The following is an 18,737-nucleotide window of genomic DNA, read 5'->3' on the forward strand; positions in this document are numbered from 1 at the left end:
AGAGAGCCCTCTGTGTAGGTTTTATTTATTTAATATCAGTTACTGCTCTGCGATCAGCGGTTTGAATATGACTATCCGGTTCATGCATCATGTGAGCACAGAAAAATGACATCTACAGTACTTCACAAAAGGTCTGCTGCAGAACAGAACAGAACAGGGTCCAATCAATGTCACAGTGTGTTTCATGAAAGGCTGACATGAGGAAGTCTACTAATACATTCCTCTGTGGGTTAAGAGAGGAGTGAAAAACAGAAAGTAAGTACTTGACTGGTTCAAAACAGGAAACAGGCAACAGTGTCCTCAGAGATATAGGTACTGGAAATGCCAGTAGGCTAAGATAACTGACCACATCTGTTGATCAACATGGATATCTGCTTTGAACACATGCACTATTAACCTACTGTATTCCTAATCATGTTTTGCACTTTCAGTTCTGCCATGGCATGACTAAAACACATATATACTGAACAATAATGAACTTTCATGTAGGAAAATAACTTGTGTGAGTGGTTTTGTGAATTCATTGTGAAAGTAAAATGTCATTTGCATGAAAACATTTGGAGTCATACCGTAACTTGTAGTATTTATAGAAGTTTATTTATTTTTCTGCATTTGAAACATTGCAATAGAATTGCCAAAAGCAGAAACTGTCACTATTTTATTTTAAAGGCTGTAATAGAATTGCCAGAAACTGTCACTATTTATATATTTATATATCTATATATTATAAATATTGCATATAGAATAATGAAAAATCATACCTTTTCTAGGAAATGCTTTTGGACTCTCAAGACGTGTTTTTGTTTGGTTTTTGCAAAGTCGATGACTCGATAATGCCAGCACTCCTATCAATTCTAATGAATGAAAAATCATACCTTTTCTGTTGTCTTCTTTTTAAAGAAATTCAAAAGTTGCGCTAGAACAAATTACAAAAACTTGCTTCCGCTTGTGCACACAGAACCGAGTTTTGATTGGCCAGTCGTGAATTCGTGAATCTTAAGTAGATCATTTTAACATTTCATTTGCATGATAAGTTTTACATAATACACATTATTAATCCAAAGGAGGTGGTAAGGGAGGAAGTGGGGTTTACTAATGGGATGCTTTTTGTAATTTTTTTCAACAAAGGGGATGCCCCTCAATTCCAGCCCTGTCTGTAACCAAGTCGGCAAGTATTTCAATTTTAAAATTCGTGTATAGTGTTTACCAGCTTTAAATCATATTTACTGTGAATCCACAAGACTGATTAGTGATGATTTGTGATCAGTACATGCAAACAATATAAATTAAATGTGCATTTTAAATCGTGTTCAGACGTATTTAGATATATTGCAATCATGAATAAAAGAGCACTGTTCTAAATCATTACCACATTGGAAAAGGAAACCTCACCCATTTCCTTTCTATGACATGGACGTTTTAGCTGCTCTTTCCACTCTTTCAATTTACATCACCACAGAGTAGATATCATCAGCCTTTGTGGATAATACCAAAAAAAGACAGCTGCTGAGTGTAGCTTAATTACAGTTTTATTAATAAAGCTACAGACTTTAGAACCTGAGGTTAGGAAAGTGAGGGGTCATCTATTGTACTGATGTGCATGTCACACCTCTGTGTTATTTAGGTGAGCGTGATTTCATCAAGTACAACATGTTCCTGGATCAACATCCCTGTTGATCCAGGAACATCATTCCAATCAACCAAGCAGAATTGAGAGATAACTTTTCAGGAAATGTCAGTTTTAGGCTTACAATCATGATTAGGTGCTTCTACATCCTTGTTTATCAGCTATTTCCCTCTGATTTTAGGAATAAATTATGGGTAAGGTTAGGTTTAGGGGTAGGGATTGGTGTTAAGTCTATATGTGAACAATAATGTTGATCCAGGATCAACAAAAGATGTTGATACAGGAACATGTTTTACTTGGCAAAATCACGCCAACCGTGTTATTCATGCTAGTGCTATATAAGGATGTGACATTATTAGCACAACCTTGTGTAGATGTCCCCAGTTTGAAGGTTTTTGGGACATATCCTAATGACAACAATGAATTAATAATAGTCAGAAGAGGATCTATGACTTCTGGAAGCACCTCTTTTAGGAGCTTAGATGGAATAGGGTCTAGCATACATGTTGTTGGTTAAGATGATTTAACAAGTTTATAAAATTCTTCCTCTCCTGTAGTACAGAATGAGTGGAATTGTGCTTTAGGGGATCTATAGTGGACTATCTGATGCAATACTGTAGCTGAAGGATGCATGGTTACAATTTTATCTCTAAGAGTATCGATCTTGGAATTAAAGTAGTTCAAATTAAAGTCATTACTGCTGTGTTGCTGGGAAATGTTAACCCCTTTTGGTACTATATTTTTCATTAATTTAGCCACTGTATTGAATAAATACCTGGGGTTATGTTTGTTTTCTTCTAAAAGAGATTAAAAGTAATCAGATCTAGCAGTTTTTAGTGCTTTTCTGTAGGATAGGGTACTTTCCTGCCATGCAAAACGAAATACCTCTAGTTTTGTTTGCCTCCAGCTGCGCTCCATTTTCCAGACTGCTCTCTTTAGGGTGTGAGTGTTCTCATTATCCCACGGTGTTAAACTGTTTTCCTTAATCTTCCTTAAGCAGAAAGGAGCAACCGTATCTAAAATGTTAAAAAAGAGAGAGTCCATAGTGTCTGTTACATCATCAAGTTTTTCTGAGCTATTGGATATGCTGAGGAATTGAGATAAATAAGGAAGATTACTTACAAAGCATTGTTTTGTGGTAGAAGTGATGGTTCTACCATACTTGTAAGAAGGAGTAGAATTTACAGTATTAGCTATATGGAGTTTACACAAGACTAGATAATGATCTGAGATCTCATCATTTTGCTGCAGAATTTCAACACCGTTAACATCAATTCCATGTCACAGTAATAAATCTAGAGTATGATTTCGACAATGAGTAGGACCTGAAACCTGTTGTTTAAACCCAATAGAGCTCATAATGTCTAGAAATGCTGATGCCAATACATTTTTATCATTATCAACATTGATATTAAAACCACCAACAATTAAGTTTATCTGCAGCTAGCACTAACTCAGAAAATCAGCAAATTCTTTAGTAAAGTCTGTATGGTGCCCTGTGTGGTTCACAGTGAATTTATCATTGACACTTGTGTCTTTGTATATGATTTATGCAAATAAAATTAATAAAGTGGTTGCTAAGGAAAACCGTTTATGTTTGTCAGTTCATATCTTTATTTAGCCTCTTTAAAGTGTTTATATACGCTGGGTACTCGTGTTACCTACTTTTTTTCATATTTACTTTTAGACACACTAAAACAAAAAATGTCATGTACACACTTTGGTCTCACTGAAATCTTACCACCAGCTTTTGTGAAGTCGAACTAATAGATATTGCCATTGCAGCTTGGCTTTGTTTACAATGTAAATATGTTAATAAGACAACAATTGAAAGTCCTGTAGAAACTATTTCAATGAACAAGAAGTATGAGTCTGTGCTCTTTGACCGACTCTGAACACAGTCATCTTAACCATAATCACGGCTATAATCACTCCCATTGTGGGCCTGGTGATGGTCACTGAACATAAAAATTCTATGCTAACAGTTAACCAAAAACAATGAAGACTGGCTTGTCAACTTTTGGTTTGTGCCCCTTTTTCTTTGAAACATCAGGAAAAGCCTATACTCAGTTTGGATTATGTGATGTCCTCAGTGAATTGTCCACAGCTCTTGATCTTGATTCTTGAAATACCTGCGATGGACACACTAGAAGTGCCTCACAATTACTGCGGCATGACAGCTTGTGAAGGTCTATTGTTTTAGCAATGCCAATAAGCTTCAAAGAAATGTGCACTATCATGATCAACATGAGGGCACTAATGTAACCCAACACCTAACTCTCCGTCTTAGCAACACAAAGATACAATTGTTGATGCAGTGGATCATTTTCTGGCCTCCTGTAATGGCTTCCTCTGCATTCTATAGGGTGGGCGTGCAGGTGGCCGAGTAATTAAGGAATACTGAGAGGTGGGCTTATCAATAAATTAAAACGAGGGGGCAGAGTTTCTTTCAATTATTGATATGAAGTCTTATGTATCCTGTCTCTTCTTCTGCCCAGGTGGTTGCAGGTCATTGACTCCACAGAGGGTGATAGTCAGTGGGGGAGAAGAGCAGGCAGATAACCTGTGACGTGGGGGCCTTCCTGCACTCCTTGGTTAGCTACAAGAAGTGTGTAAAGAAAAAAAGAGAAGTAATGGAGAGGATATGGGGGAACAAAGACTTTAAAGAAGGGTGGGGTTGAATAAATAAGCATTTACACTCCCATGTTTAGGTGTTTTGCTTTGATCCAAGTATAGTCCAGTCTAAGAAAAGTGTTAAAAAAGGGCATAATGTACCGTGTTAAATATATATTAATTATTATTAATTATTTATAAAATAAAAAAAAACATTAATTATTAATATATAACCCTAAACAGTGTAAAATAGCAGCATTTTTTTCTTCATGTTTACAGTTTATATATTTATATTATACAGGGGATTTCAGGGCTAGTTGTCAAAAGGGGAAGTTACAATAAGTTTTTTTTTTCTTACTCAAACAGTGGTTTTATGTGTTAGTTTCAAACATCACAATTTCAAAACTGGCTAAATGGCTAAAGTTGCTAAACAAGTGAACAGTGAAGACAGACTAATATAAAACTGAAAGACTGAACTATGATCTCAGTCAGGACAAAGGGTATGTTTCAAAATATCTAACTTTTTTCTTTTCTTTTTTTTTATAGGTGTCTATATGTGTGTTGTCTATATTTTATATGTGTCTAGACAGAAATTTGCTTTCAAAAAAGTTCCAATCTTTAGGTTTAATAAGTGAATAAGTGAAATACTTCAAAATCCCTAAACCTTGATCTAAAACGAATTTTGCACGCCACCTAGTGAGCATAAAAGTTAGAGCGCAAAAACACTGTGAAATGTAGCATTTCTTGCCATAAAGCTCAAATAGAAAGATGTTTACTTTTAAGAAAACTATTTTGTTCACTGACAAAAAAGGAATCAAGTAACAACTTTAAACATTTATAGTTGTCTCCAAATAGTTGAAGTGATGAATTACATATAACATATTTTAAATTAAAAACAACCACGATCTCTTTCATACTTATTCTCACAGCTTTATAAGTTATATGGCAAAATAGTTTACATATGGCAGAAACCAGAATATTTTTAATACAACTTGTCCAAATAAATTAAAATATATCTTATTTTATTCAGAGAATCTTATAGAGACTATTGTTTTCTGATATCAATCATGATGGAGAAAAGAAAAGGGTGTAGGACAGGAAATATGGATATGGCTCAAAGGTTGGTCTTTCATAACTCATAATTTCTCTATAAAATAAACACGAATAAGACAATAGACCTTAATCAGTGTGTTTGAAGGATTTTACTGTCGCATAATAACATGGTAATTGTTGATCATTCCCAGACAATGATCTTTCCAAAAAACGTTCAGTAGACAAAAAATCCACAGAACAGTTTTGAAAGTTGTGAGTTGTGAAAATTACATCAAGGACCTTTATAGAGTGCCACTGTAAGTAAGTCTATGCCTCACAGCTTATTTTCATCTGTTTTAAATTCAGTATGGCTTCTAACCTAAAGCCTATTGTTGCCAGTTAAAGTACAGATCTATGTAATAAAGGTGGACAGCAAAGTTTAGTCTTGGAAATAGTGTTTGATTAACCCATTTAAGAGAGTTCAAACAGATAAATAAATTCATCATAAGATGTTTATAACTTCACATCGCTGTTTCTGGCTAAAATACAAGTCCTCTGTATATGATATTGCTTTCTTCAATAAAAGAGACATCTCGTCTGAATCAGGAGAGAAATATACACAAATCAAACACTGTTTACAAGCGAAAACAGTCCAAAACAGTTCTAAACAAATATGTTCGTGGATTTTGATGTGAGAGGACAGCAGAGGATGGACTTTTTACTGGAGGAAGCATTATTGCATATCATGGACTTTTATTTTGTCCAGAAGCGAGAGTTTAATGTTAAAATGCCTTCAAGATGGATTTGTTTCTTACAAACATAGCTTTTTTTTAACATTTTCACTTCACAAAATGTTAATTGATGGACTGGAGTGTGAATTACTTGTGGATTATTGTAATGTTTTTGTCAGCTGTTTGGAATCTCATTCCAAAGGGGAGGATCCACTGGTAAGAAAGTGATGTAATGTTAACTCTTCATCATTCTACGATGAAGAAACAAACTCATCTACATTTTGGATGGCCTGAGGGGGAGTAAATGTTCAGCAAATGTCATTTTTGGGTGAAATATACCTTTAACCAAAACTCACATTTTCATTCTGTGTATTGTGTATTACTGTCTATGAAACATTGTAACAGTTATGAAAATCTTTGTTTCAATAGTGACTGATTGTGGTCTTATTTATCTGTAACTTTAACACTTTTGGCTTTTATTTTGAAGTTCCTGTCATTTGTTTATGTCTTATCTTTTTTCATTGATTCCACCCTAATTGTTTCCAGGTGTGTCTAGGTGTCACGTCTTTATCCTCTGGTTAGCCTCCTGTTTGCTATTTGTCACTTATTGTTGTTTATCAGATTCCTGATTTCAAATATTGTTTTAAGTGCTATCAAACGATTAATGGCGAGTAATCGCATCCGAATATTCATATATAACTTATATTATATATAAATATGAATATTTTATATATAAACAAAAAAAATTCTTAAATATATACATGCATGTGTGTGTATTTACATAATAAATATACACAGTAAAGATGCATATATTATGTAAACAAAAACTTCATCGCATCATCACAGTGTCCGTCAGCAGATGTCGCTGTTTTACTGTCATTAATGTCTTTTTATTGTTAGCATAACTGTTGCAAATAAACATACTAATTATATGTTAATTTAAAATATGCTGTAAAATATATAAAAACTAATTTATATATATATAACTTTTTAAAATATAAAATGTATAATATATATATTTAATATTTTATATATATATATATATATATATATATATATATGTATATTTTATGCCAGTGTCCATCAGCCAATCGTGCTGCATTGTCAAGGGAACGTGCCAGCTGAAGATAATGAGGAAATTATGTCACTCCCTTTGCTCTTTGCATACCAAGCGACTACATAATGCATGGCACGCATGTGCCCACTGCCACGCAAAGTCATGGCAGTGACTTTGCATGGTCAAGATCGGTCAAAGTCAAGACCGTAACTTCTATTTTGGACGAAAATTAGTTATTGATATTTTTGGGACATTCAAGACATCATGTGCATAAGTATCTTAAGGAAAATTTCGTTGTTTTTCTGAGAAAATAATGGGTCCCCTTACAAAAAATGAATTCATTTTTACAAAAAGAAAACAATGCATTTTATATGTTTTTAAAAAAAATGCAGTATTTTGGACACGAAAAACCTGCATTAATGCCGTGTTACTGCAATACATCTGAAGTACTATTACAAACAAACAACTGCAATAGAACCGCAGTATTACTGCAATACTGCTGAAGTAGTACTACAATCATACTGCAATAAAACTACAGTAGTACTGCAATATATAATACAACTGAAGAACAATACAATACAACCGAAGTGCAATACTAATAAAATGCTGAAGAGTAACACTGAAATGCAAACAGTATTTTCAGAATAACAAGTTTTATTTGCAAACAACTGCAATATAATGAACAACAGTGAATTTCTCAAACAGCAATGCTACAATAAATTATTTTACTTTTCTTTAAACTTAAAATAACAGGCTGAGAGTTACACTAAATGTACTTTGTGTGTTTATTTACAAATCACGCAATCATGCATATTTCTTCTCTCATTATTCAGGCAGGTTTCATTTTTTGAAGAGCTTATCCTCATCATTCCGCTTGGTTCTTATGACTGCCTTTATCTCAGATGTGGAAACACAATTTTGGATGTAGTCCGGAAAAACAAACAAACAAAAACTATTAGAAATTCTCTAGTTTCAGTTTTTCACTTTTCACTACAGGCATAAATCTTAGATTAGATTTTAAAATAAATCTTGAATTGTGATGTCACCGATAGTTTGTGAAAAGTATTCATACTACTCCCAGTAAATTTCTTATGGCATACTGGTCAGCATTAACAATGTCTTTGAACACTCCAGGTAAAAGAAGTTAAAAGGTCAGTCCACCCAAAAATGAAAATTCTGTCATCAATTACTCACCCTCATGTTGTTCCAAACCAGCAAGCCTTTTGTTCATCTTCAGAACACAAATGAAAATGTCTTTATAATGAAATCTCAGCACTTTCTGTCCTTCCACTGATAGTCCACGCAACTACCCCTTGCACAATAACATGCATTTCTGGAAAAAAAGCATAGAATCATGTTTAAATACTGTACAGAGTCCTCCACAATTATTTGCCCTCTTTATCATTTTGGTTTTTCATTCAATATTCTAACCTTAAATTAAAAAATATATATAATAATAATTACAAATATTTATAATTCACAAATATTTCTAAATATACTATTGGAATACAGTATATAGAATATATGTGTTCCACAGTTATTATGCCCCCTTCATTTAATACTTTGTGTAACCTTTAACCCTCTTCACACATAAGGGCTAATCCATGGCTAGGTGTGCATTGTGATTTTAATGCATGAGGTGGAGGCAAAGAACCACCCAACATGAAATGGGTTACCTCCACTGAAATCTATTAAAATTTAAAAAAGTTGTTAAAGCTGCCCTTAAAGAGACAGCTAACCCAAAAAAGGAAATTATGTAATTAATTAGTCACTCTTGTGTGGTTTCACACCCATAAGACCTTCATTCCTTTTTAGAACAAAACAAAGATATTTTTAAAGAAATCAGAGAGCTTTCGGACCATGAATAGACAGCAATGCAACTTACACATACAAGTTCCAGAAGACATCATTAAAGTAATTCATGTGACTCCAGTTGTTTAAACTCAATTTTATGAAGCGATGCAAGTGTTTGCGTCCAAAACAAACAAACAAACAAACAAAACAAACAAACAAAAATGTTGATCTGTAATGTGCATTCACTAAAGCATTAATGTTCATTCAATACAAAATAACAATGCATGAGTCAAAACTTAATGCAACAGAAGAAAAAATTGAGGTAAAACCACTGGAGTCACATGGATTACGTTCACAATGTCTTTCCTACTGTTCTGGAACTTAAAAGTGTTCACACTTTTCTGGACCTTGAAAGTGTATTTTTATTGGCAGTCTATGGGACAGTCACAAGCCTCCCGAGTTTCATCCAAAATATCTTAAATTGTGTTCCGAAGACGAACTAAGCTTTTACGGGTTTGGAATGACATGGGGGTAAGTAATTTTTTTAAGACAAAATTTTAATTTTGGGGTGGAGTATCCCTTTAATTTGTGTTTTGAAGATGAACAAAGGTATTACAGGTTTGGAATGACTTGAGGGTGAGTTATTAATGACAGAATTTAGATTTTTGGGTGAACTAACCCTTTAATGTTTGTGGAGTACAATTTGAGTGGAAGGGTAAAACTAAGTTAATTTTTAATAGTTTGTTTGGTTCCAGGTAATTAGATCTAGCGTTCTGACTGTATGTGTGTGTTACAGTAAAAGCCGCATATTAAATCAGAATGGTGATTGAACTGATTGTAATTTTCTATGCATTCATTGTTTTAATGCACATCTTCCAGTCAGTCAGAGAGAATCAAAGAGTCCACAAAAAAAACCTGTTGAGACCTGATGTTAAGCATTGAAAAGAATTGCTTATAAAATAGATTTCATTACCTTTCCACTCCCTCAGCTCTCTCTCTGTTTTCATACTGAATTGGCACTAATATTGTAGATCTTTTAGCTCTTTGATTTCATTTAACTCCTCACTCTCTTGATATCTGAAGATCTCTTACATGGCTGAGGAGACAGAGGACTTGGTACACTTGATTTCTCCAGCACTCTCACAGGTCTTAGTTCCTGAAATACAATAGCAGTTATTATGTATTCTAAACTATAAAAATAATAGTTAATAAAAGATCAAATAAATAAAGTAGATTACTGCTCACCATTATTTAAGTGCTTGTTTCACCACAGCCATCATTTTCTGTTGAATTATGTATTTTTTTTTATTTGCTGGTGTTTTTTCTGTTTGCATGTTTTTTTTTTCTTTTCATTTTTTCATTTGAAGTGAGTTGACCTCTCTCGGCCACCGTATTTCCATAAAAAAAAAAAAAAAAAACTTTTTACACACACTGAAGATTAACGTTAGGCCCTACCCCACAGGTTTTCCCCAAACTTTACTGATGCTACTAAAATTGTTTCTGAAAGTGTTTATTTAAAGAACTCTTATTGGTTGCTAAAATATCTATTTATTTATTTGTATTATTTTAGTGCAAGTTGCAGATATGACTTGTTTTCATGTCACATGTTAATGCCATATGCAAGGCACCTCCTATTTTATATGAATGCAGGGAATGTTGTATTAAATTTGCTCTGTACAGTAGCCTACATTTCATATAAAGCCTGCTGTTGTTCTACAGGTCCTTCTCAAAAAATTAGCATATTGTGAAAAAGTTCATTATTTTCCATAATGTAATGATAAAAATTAAACTTTCATATATTTTAGATTCATTGCACACCAACTGAAATATTTCAGGTCTTTTATTGTTTTAATACTGATAATTTTGGCATACAGCTCATGAAAACACAAAATTCCTATCTCAAAAATTAGCATATTTCATCCGACCAATAAAAGAAAAGTGTTTTTAATACAAAAAAATAAGTCAACCTTCAAATAATTATGTTCAGTTATGCACTCAATACTTGGTCGGGAATCCTTTTGCAGAAATGACTGCTTCAATGCGGCGTGGCATGGAGGCAATCAGCCTGTGGCACTGCTGAGGTGTTATGGAGGCCCAGGATGCTTCGATAGCGGCCTTAAGCTCATCCAGAGTGTTGGGTCTTGCGTCTCTCAACTTTCTCTTCACAATATCCCACAGATTCTCTATGGGGTTCAGGACAGGAGAGTTGGGCAGGCCAATTTGGAGCACAGTAATACCATGGTCAGTAAACCCTTTACCAGTGGTTTTGGCACTGTGAGCAGGTGCCAGGTCGTGCTGAAAAACGAAATCTTCATCTCCATAAAGCTTTTCAGCAGATGGAAGCATGAAGTGCTCCAAAATCTCCTGATAGCTAGCTGCATTGACCCTGCCCTTGATAAAACACAGTGGACCAACACCAGCAGCTGACATGGCACCCCAGACAGACACTGGACTTCAGGCATTTTGGCATTTCCTTCTCCCCAGTCTTCCTCCAGACTCTGGCACCTTGATTTCCGAATGACATGCAAAATTTGCTTTCATCATCCAAAAAAAGTACTTTGGACCACTGAGCAACAGTCCAGTGCTGCTTCCTCTGTGGGAAATGCGGCACCTGTAGCCCATTTCCTGCACACGCCTGTGCCCGGTGGCTCTGGATGTTTCTACTCCAGACTCAGTCCCACTGCTTCCGCAGGTCCCCCAAGGTCTGGAATCGGTCCTTCTCCACAATCTTCCTCAGGGTCCGGTCACCTCTTCTCGTTGTGCAGCGTTTTTTGCCACACTTTTTCCTTCCCACAGACTTCCCACTGAGGTGCCTTGATACAGCACTCTGGGAACAGCCTATTCGTTCAGAAATTTCTTTCTGTGTCTTACCCTCTCGCTTGAGGGTGTCAATGATGGCCTTCTGGGTTAACCTCTTACCATGATTGCGGTTTTGAGTAATGAACCAGGCTGGGAGTTTTTAAAAGCCTCAGGAATCTTTTGCAGGTGTTTAGAGTTAATTAGTTGATTCAGATGATTAGGTTAATAGCTCGTTTAGAGAACCTTTTCATGATATGCTAATTTTTTGAGATAGGAATTTTGGGTTTTCATGAGCTGTATGCCAAAATCATCAGTATTTAAAACAATAAAAGACCTGAAATATTTCAGTTGGTGTGCAATGAATCTAAAATATATGAAAGTTAAATTTTTATCATTACATTATGGAAAATAATGAACTTTTTCACAATATGCTAATCTTTTGAGAAGGACCTGTATAGCACGGGTAGGCAACGTCGGTCCTGGAGTGCCACTGTCCTGCACACCTTAACCACAAAACTAATTACACAAAACTCAACAATAAAATCAACTACTAAATAATTATGAAAGTCTCCAAACAAGTGAGATTTTTTTTTCAGTGTTGGAGCTAAACTCTGCAGGACATCGGCACTCCAGGACCGACGTTGCCTATCCCTGTTCTTTAGAGTAGAAGGTAATGTAATACATTTTTTACATTTTGAGAGAAACTTTTGAATCTGCTAACTTTGATATCTTTGAATTAATCTTATGCATTCATACATGACTAGCTTGCTAAAGACTTTTGAAGTTGAGATTGACTTGTCATCAGTGTCATTAATCTAGCACATCATGTCAGACTAATTAAGTTGCGAAGCTACTGTTATGTTTGATATCTTCCAGTTAACCAGAATGCACGCTGGTTGTGCAGTTGTAGTTTATGGTGAGCAATGAGCATATTTCTGCAAAGAGCCGATATTTGTATACGGTTGCCCTGCAGGTATGTACATGAGTAAGGTGTTCATCTGCTTCTCAGCAAACCCAAACACACAGACACGCACAAAGCTTATGTTTCTGCTTCACTGGTAATGTTCCTGACAGAAGGGCCATTGACTAATTCATAAGGCAGCCCGTAATTTTTTTTTCCTAGCAAATAGGCTATATTCACTGTAGAGGCACAAACATGAACAAACCCACTAACAAACACATTCTTGTATTGACTGGTTCAGGCAAAAGCTAACATTCAGTCTGTGCTCTAAAGGCGTAATTCATTACATATTGACTCATTCTCATAGCTCCTTAAGTGTATGCTTTGCATTGAATGTTTTCCCCAGTGCTGTATTTTTTTGTATCTATATGTCATTTCTCATTGGGATTTGCACTTTCAAAGGTGGTATACTGTATTTAGAGACTGTGGAGAGACAGATGATACATAAAAGTATTGATACATAAAAGTATGAAATTACACACTTGATCTTTAAAACGAAAACCTTGGCTGCAGGATGTAAGACAACTGTAAACATTATACAAATAGGCCAAGAACACTAACATTTATGTGGCTGAGTTTAGCTGGAGGTGTTGCACACCAGAATAGCTACCTTATCATTCACATTATCTATGATATATATTTTTTTCTGTCTACACTGCAATGATCATCAAGAGCGGCTGTCAGCTCTATCACTCAAGGGCAGTTCTAAGCCTTATGTCGCAAGCAGCATTTACCACATTTTTAAAAAGTCACAGTTAAAGAGGTAGACACATTGAAACAGATGTGAAGCACCTTGCTTTGTACTGTCAAAGTCTAAGTTAGAGGCCAGAGTGCCATTTGTGATAAGATCTACACTGAACAAAAATTTTCAGAACTTTTATTGGTTTGTAACTCCACAATGAATCCAAATGATCTCTAAAATCCTGCTTTTTTTAATTTAAAATTAAAAAAAAAAAAAATAGAAAAAAAAACATTGTAATAATATTTCATATATTACAGTTTTACTGCATTTTATGATGTTTTATTAACAAAGTTTGGGAGAAGCACATTCAGAAAATCAACCAATTTAACACAGGTGGAACATGTTTAGATAATCAACTCATTTAGCACGATAGTATATATATATATACAGCCCAATCTTACCTTTGTGCCATGGCAGTTTTCTGGCATCCCTCCTCCACCCCAACTCCTCACTCCTAACTATTCTTATCCCTGCTCAGGATAGGGGGGTGATCTCTGGGTTCTGGTAAAATTCCATACTCAGAGCCCTCCCCTTGGACAGCATGCCCAATGTGCTTACTATTTGCTCAATCTGATTATATGTAAGTGCAAACTTATGTAAATATAAATACTTAAATAAATGCAGCATTGGTGACCATGTTTTATCTACCAGTAAATGTTGGTCCAAAAATGTACTTGTGAGTCAGAAAGCTATGATAAATGGGTGATAAGCAGTCACACATTATCGTTTGAGACTTCCATTTTTAGATATTATATGAGTGGTATTTTTTCAAACAAATCTTTTCTTCCATAGGATGGCATTTCCTTTTGATATTCTGACAAATGTGGATGAGGAGTCTTTAGAGCTGGCTGCTAAGGAATACATGTCTCAGCTCCACTATAGAAATACGGAGTACCTCAGCCTATCTGATTCTGAACAGGTAAGATTAACAAGTATAATGTCAGCATAATTTCCCTTTAAAATGTATATATAACTCACCCTAAAGCCATATATATAATGGCAGCGATTGGGTGGTAATTTTCAATAGTCCACTAAAGTGTTTGCCCCTGCTAATATGTTTGCTCTCGTTGCAATATAACTCTGATTGTATTCATCTGAAAGCATAAAGTCATACACATAGGATGGCTTGAGGGTGAGTAAATCATGGGGTAATTTTCATTTTTGGGTGAACTATCCATTTAAAATCGTTACCTTTAAATAAGTAAATATGCAAAATAAATGACAAATTACATTTTGGGAATATATGCATTGTTTGTTTTTCCAAAAAATCTTTTCTTTTTTTTTTAACAATGTGTCGATTACATTTGCACAATGTGACTTTAATCATTTTGTTACAAGAAAAATTTTCAAGTATGTTCCCTTAATGACAGATAGAAATTGGACTCTGCAATGTGAGTTTTGTCCCTCTTTATGGAACAAATACTGCAAAAAAGCTCCTTGCGTTGTTCTCACCTGATGACTCTAACATAGGTAGTATAGTCAAAAAGTTATGAAGAACAGAATTTATAACAAACCATGTTCCTTTACACTTAAACTTAACATAAACATAATCATTACATTACATCTGCAGTTGTAGGGATTTATTTTGCTGGATCGGTGGTGGGAGTTGAAGATGTTCTTAAAACAGCGGAGCCCTCAAGAACAGGCCTGATCAAGGTCAGTGTTTTCTCTTTTTTACTCAAGGCCAGCAATGCTTCAGTCAATTACCTAATGTGATAGCATTTTTATTTTTATTTTTTGCAAATATGTTTCAGTTGAGTAAATGTTAATAACAGTACATTACTACAATACTAGTGCCATGTGTATCCTAGGTCAGCACCCTTGGGGAAAGGATAGTCCTATATGTTCTCAACAGAATTGTGTTGAGAAATGAGAAGAGCACTGAAGATGTTTTCTTTCTCTGTCATAGTGAGCATGAAGCTGCAAAAATACTATGGAAGGATGGAAAGGCTATTGGCTTTTACTCACTCAAACCCAAAGGTAATGGCAGTTCCTTCAAAGCCTCATATACAGTTTCAAACCTTATTTGTTGGTTACTTCATATTTCTCTTCACTTACAGGTAGTTTATGCAGAATCTTCATGACCAAGTGCTATCAACTTCCTGTAATGGACACAATATTTGTCAGGAGGTGTCACCGGGGCCTGGGTCATGGCATAAAGACTTTTTTGGTAGCTTGAGAAATGAGTACATATTTCCTCTTTCAGAAGCTATTTATAAAGGTATAGAAACAGACCAACAGTCTGGTCAAATGTCACATTTTCTCACAAAACAGATATTATTCTTAGTTTTTACGCTCGGCATCTAACTCTTTCTTTACAGTTTGTGAAAAGTACTTCAGTATATATCCAGCAGACAAGGAGCTTTTGTGTGAAGTAGAGAATATAGGAAGCCCTTTCCAGAGAACTCTGATAGCCGACAGGCTACAGAAGTTGAAGCTAAAGGGTATGGAAAATGTCTGTATTTTTAGCTTTAGATATATGGAAATAATAATAATAATAATAATAATAATAATAATAAACAAACAAACACATTGTCTTCTAAAGCTACTTTCTTTCTATTCAGTGCTTTTGCCTGACACAATGATAACTTTGAATTACATTAATTTGGTGGCTTTGCTCAGCAAATACTGATATTTGCAATTATTTGTGACTCTGGACCACAAAACCAGTCTTAAGTCACTGGGGTATATTTGTAGCAATAGCCAAAAATACATTGTATGGGTCAAAATTATAGATTTTTATTTTATGCCAAAAAATCATTAGGATATTAAGTAAAGATCATGTTCCATGAAGATATTTTGTAAATTTCCTACCATAAATGTATTAAACCTAAGTTTTGATTAGTAGTATGCATTGCTAAGAGCTCCATTTGGACAACTTTAAAGGGGTGGTTGATTGCGTTTTCACTTTTTTAACGTTAGTTAGTGTGTAATGTTGCTGTTTGAGCATAAAAAATATCTGCAAAGTAACAAGTTGAAAGTTCAATGCAAACGGAGATCAGGTCTTTTAAAATTCTGGCAGTTTAATGCCTACAAAAACGGCTGGAAGGGACTACAACAAGATACTTTCCAGGCTTGTGACATCACAGACCCAGATAAACCCCGCCCTCGGGAAAAGACAACAAAGGGGGCGAGGCCATGCTGCGCTGCTTTAGAGAAGAGGAAGAGAAAACTAGGGGTGCACGTAAAAATCGATTTATAAATGAATCACGGTTCTGTGTTTTAATGATTATAATGTATTCACAAGGTTTGAAGTCTGACGTCAGAAGATGAAGAACAGCAAGAATAACTACAAAAAGAGGAAGATACTGAAAAGAACCCAGAGAAAGACAAAATGGAATAAGAAAACACAGCTGAAGAACAGAATGAACCAAATAAACAAGACATGACATTTTAGGGGCAAAAACCAACAGAAGATTTGGAAGGACAAAATGATCTAAAAGTGACAGAAATTGTGGAAGTTTATAGGGCAGTAGATGAGGATGTGGAAGAAGCAGTAAAATCCAGAGAAATTCTAGAAAAAAACAACAAGAACGGAAAACAAAACAAATATAATTCAGGAGGCAGAAAAAGATCACGATATTGCTTTAAAAGAGAAACAAACAGAAGGTGACACAGAAATTAGTGGTCTTGCTCAGGAGACACCAGAAACTGACCAGGAAATCTTCAACGAGGAGGCATCAGTCAGAACAGAGAGAAGTCTCAGGCATAGAACAATAGAAATTCAGTCTCGTCCAAGAAGAAAACCAAGATGTATACAAAAACAAGAGTATGTAGCTTTTGAAGATAATACCAGAAAGGTCCCAATAACAGGAAAAGTAGTTTAAGAAATACATAAAGAAGGTTCAAAAGTAGCAACTGAGATGGTAGAAGAAACTACAGCTACTGAACCTGAGACTTCTGAACTGCTGATGGGTGTTGAAATAAAAGATAAAGAGGAGACCTCTTAGACTGTAGAAGAGGTCCCACCTATAGAAGCAGAACCTGATGAGGAGGTAGAGAAAGATGATGGTACTCCAGTTATACTGCAAAAACACACGCAATTACTTGTAGATTTAAACAAACTTTCCCAAAATACAGAAGGAGAGACTGACATTCCAGAAGTCCTAACACATTTTCACACAGAAGAACAACTGGAACTGGATGAACCATATAAAAGTGGATATCAACTATGCAAACTGACATCAGAAGATGACAAACAAGACATGACATTTGAGGAGCAAAAACCAACAAATTATTTGGAAGGACAGAATGATGTAAAGGAGAGAGAGATTGTAGAGGAATATAAGGTAGTCATAGATGAGGATGTGAAAGAAACTGTAACATCTGGAGAGCATCCAAAAGCAACAACAATGAATAACGAGACAAATATAATTCAGTAGACAGAACACTTCAAAAATCAACTGCAGGGGCTACTGAGAACATCATCTCACTTATAGAAGGATAACCTGATGAGTATGTAAGAGAAGAAGGATCTGAAGAAATCAACAAAATGGAGAATAAGGAAACTAATTTAGGGAATAAGGAAGCTTCTGAGATGGAAAGTAAAGAAGTCATTTTAGAGCAACAGGAAAATTAGCCATTTGTTGAAAATGAGAAAGAAACAGCTGAAACAGAAAAACCCATGGAGGTGGATGAAGTTTCAGTGGTTAAGAATGAGCAAACATATGTTATAGAAGAGACCACCATTCAAGTAGAAGAAACCTTGCAGATGGAAAGCTGTGGACCACAAAGGACCACAAGGAAAAGTCTAAGGATTAGTGCACAATCAGTCACATCTACACAGAAGACCAGAAAATCTACACAGCTTCACAAAGCAGAATTGGAACTTAATGAAAGAAGCGGAGATGAGTGGAAATGAAGAAACCTCTTCAATGACAACAAACACTGTAAATGTCTGTGTACCGGTCACAAAAGTGACCAATTTGGAAAAACTTGATGAAGACGGAGATATGGTTTCTGTGAGTAAAAAGGTGGAAATTACTTCAGATGAGTAAGCGATGGATATATCTAATGATAAAGGGAAGGGGGTTGAAGCTTTGAATATAAGACAACAACTTATTGTGTTATTCTATGTTATTTACTCAAAATGGTATTATCTTACTTATAATATTATGCATAACTATGAAAGAAAGCAATATACCGATCAATATGCTGAGTTATTCCCAAATACTGGATGTCATGAAGAGGGTCGGATGTGTAAAGGCCCTCTCATAGGGCAGTACTAGTAGTGTTGAACAGGATTGGACATATAAAAGACCTCCCACGGAGAGGTCCTGGTAGTATTCCACTGAGTTGTATCTGTGAACTAAACTAACCTCTGAATTGCACCTGTGAACTAAAATAACCCTGTGAACTTTGGGTGATTTCCAAATGCTGAC

The 18,737-nt window shown here is 35.2% G+C and overlaps 1 pseudogene; it reads left to right on the forward strand.

Moving 5' to 3' along the window:
- Nucleotides 1-12,268: 12,268 nt before the first annotated feature.
- LOC122145173 lies at nt 12,269-17,183 on the forward strand (annotated as a pseudogene).
- Nucleotides 17,184-18,737: the final 1,554 nt, after the last annotated feature.

The sequence above is a fragment of the Cyprinus carpio genome, chromosome A5 (genome assembly GCF_018340385.1).
Source record: "Cyprinus carpio isolate SPL01 chromosome A5, ASM1834038v1, whole genome shotgun sequence".
NCBI classification, from domain to species: Eukaryota; Metazoa; Chordata; class Actinopteri; order Cypriniformes; family Cyprinidae; genus Cyprinus; species Cyprinus carpio.